The following is a 3,360-nucleotide window of genomic DNA, read 5'->3' as shown; positions in this document are numbered from 1 at the left end:
GCCATGAAATTAAGAGACACTCCTTGGAAGGAAAGTTATGACCAACCTAGATAGCATATTCAAAAGCAGAGACATTACTTTGCCAACAAAGGTCCGTCTAGTCAAGGCTATGGTTTTTCCTGTGGTCATGTATGGATGTGAGAGTTGGACTGTGAAGAAGGCTGAGTGCCGAAGAATTGGTGCTTTTGAACTGTGGTGTTGGAGAAGACTCTTGAGAGTCCCTTGGAGTGCAAGGAGATCCAACCAGTCCATTCTGAAGGAGATCAGCCCTGGGATTTCTTTGGAAGGAATGATGCTAAAGCTGAAACTCCAGTACTTTGGCCACCTCATGCGAAGAGTTGACTCACTGGAAAAGACTCTGATGCTGGGAGGGGTTGGGGGCAGGAGGAGAAGGGGACGACAGAGCATGAGATGGCTGGATGGTGTCACCGACTCGATGGACATGAGTCTGGGTGAACTCCGGGAGTTGGTGATGGACAGGGAGGCCTGGCATGCTATGATTCATGGGGTCGCAAGGAGTCGGACACGACTGAGCGACTGATCTGATCTGATCAAACAACTCTTCAAAATAGATATGCTATTTTTACACTTCCATCAATGATATATAAGAAGGTTAGCTGCTCTACATCTTTACCTATTATTTGTAGGCTAGTCTTTTATTGTTTATCTTATAATTACATATTATGGACATAAGTCCTACATTAGAAATATTTATATGAATATTCTCTCCCAATCTGTAGCTTTTTCTCATTAGTGTTCTTCCAAATCTATTGTTCCAGCCTATTTATTTTCCATGTTCCATTCCCAATTAATAAAGACTTTTGAGATAGAAAAGCTAAGATACATTTTTTTGAAAAAAAAAAAAATTGTATAACATCTCTTCTTTGAAGAAATTGCACAAAATGCCTTTGCTAATTAAAAGGAAGAAAGACCAGAGAGTATAAAGAAATCAGAAGACAAAACTGAAAATATTTTCCCATCACACAGTGGAAAAACATTAAAAAAAATTAGAATGGAAAAAATACATACACATAATTGTAGACAGAGAACAAGGAGAGAGTGATGAGAAAAATCTCAAGAGACAAGTGCAAGAAAAGGGAATGATCAATGGAGCCAGGTAGAAGAAGAGATGGGAAGAGAGAAATTAAGGAGACAAGAGATGGGGTTCAGTTAGGAAAGATGCCTGGCACTTTACCTGACAGAGAGGTGTGTAAGGAAGGGATGAAAATGCAGATAGATGTTGAGAGAAGGAATTTGTAGGATGTCCTGGCAAATGGCTTTGGTCTAAGCATAGAATTAGTCATTCCAGAGATTGAGAAAAGCCCAAGTTGAGCTGGGAGCTTGAAGCTCAGATGTGGCACTGGGAAGTCTAGAGGAGATGAAGGAAAGAACTATCAATCAGAAATCACAGGCAATGCTTTATAAGGTGACCCACTGGTTCACTGCAAGGGCATCTACAGCAGCTTCTTTCAGAGAAGGAAGTTAAAAGGAATTGGTGTAGAGTTGGGCATTTAGAAGTTAGGCAAAGAAATAGGACAAAGTGGTGTGGAATGTCAGGTGTTGAAAAGTCCATCACTGAATAAGCAACAAAAAGTCTGTCTTTACTAAAAGAAGAGAGAAGTTCAAGGTCAGAGGAAGCCTAGTGGCATAGAAGAATATGGAGCTCCTGAGAGCAAATGTGTTAAGTGATGTTAGAGTTAGTCTGATGGCTTCCAAATTTTGGCAATTATGACTAAAGCTGCTATAGACATCCATGTTCAGGTTATGTGTAGACATATGTTTTCAGCTGTCTTGGGTAAATACCAAGGAGTGTGATTGCTGAATTGTATGATAAGAGTAGGTTTCGTTTTTTAAGAAACCATCAAACCACCTTCTAAAGTGGCTGCACTTTTTTGCATTTCCATCAGAAATGTATGAGAGTTCCTGCTGCTGTTTCATATCCTTACCAGCTTTTGGAGTTGTCAGTGTTCTGGGTTGTGGCTATTCCAATAGGCACATAGTTGTATTTTGTTGTTTTGGTTTGCATTTACTCGATGATATAAGATGTGGAGAATTTTTTCATGTTTATTTGTCATCTGTATACCTTTCTTGCTGAGGAATCTGTTAAGGTCTTTGGCTCATTTTTAAATCATATATATATTTTTTATTTTGTTGTTGTTGAGCTTTAGGGGTTCTTTGTATATTTTGGAGGATAGTCATTTATCGGATGTTTTCTTTTACAAATATTTTATCTTAGTCTGTGGCTTAGAGCTAATTCTCTGATATTGTCTTTTGCAAAGCAGAACTTTTTAATTTTAATGAAGTCCAGCTTATCAATGATTTCTTTCATGAATAGTGTCATTGGCATTGTATCTAAAAATGTTTTACCATATCCAGAGTCATTTAACTTTTTCCTTATGTTATCTTCTAGGAGTTTCTTGGCTTTCTGTTTTATACTTAGGTCTATGATCCACTTTGAATCAATTTTTGGGAAAGGTGTAAGGTCTGTGTCTGGATTCACTTCTTAGCATGTGAATGTCCATTTGTTCCAGTGCCGTTTGTTGAAGAGACTATTGCCTTTGTCCCTTTATCCAAGGTCAGTTGATATTTAAGCAGTCTATTTCTGGGCTCTTCCTTTTATTCCGTGATCTATTTGTCTAATCTTTCACCAACACCACATTGTCTTGACTGCTGTAGCTTTGTAGTAAGTCAGGTGAGCATCAGTCCTCCAATTTCAATATTGTGTTGGCTATTCTGATCTTTTGCCTTTCCATATAAACGTTAGAATCAGTTTGCTGATATACGTGTATCAGGTGAATGGATAAGCAAACTGTTGGACATCCAGACAATGGCATATTATTCAGCACTAAAAGGAAATGATCTATCAAGCCATGAAAAGATGTGGAGAAAACTTAAAGGCTTATTACTAAGTGGAAGAAGCCAATCTGAAAAGGCTACATAGTATGATTCCAACTATATGACATTTGGGAAAGAGCAAAAAATGCATTTTTTTTTTTTTTTTTGGCTATGGAGATAGTAAAAGATCATTGATTGCTGGTCAGGGGAGAGTGCAGGGAGAAATGAACAGGTGAAGCACAGATTTTTATGGCAGTAAAATAAAAACAACTCTATGTGATATTATAATGGTGGTGGATATAGATCCTCATACATATGTCTGAACCCACAGAATATGCAGCACTGAGAAGTACCTTAAAGTAAACTCTGGACTCTGAGTGATTATGATATTTCAATGTAAGTTAAACCTCAGCCAAAGAATGTATATTTGGGGCTTCCCTGGTGGCTCAGCTGGTAAAGAATCTACCTGCAGTGTGGGAAACCTGGGTTTGATCCCTGGGTTGGGAAGATCCCCTGGAGAAGGGA

The sequence above is a fragment of the Bison bison genome, unplaced genomic scaffold (assembly GCF_000754665.1).
Source record: "Bison bison bison isolate TAMUID 2011002044 unplaced genomic scaffold, Bison_UMD1.0 scf7180017864235, whole genome shotgun sequence".
In the NCBI taxonomy this organism is placed as follows: Eukaryota; Metazoa; Chordata; class Mammalia; order Artiodactyla; family Bovidae; genus Bison; species Bison bison.
Note: the sequence above shows the minus strand (reverse complement) of the source record.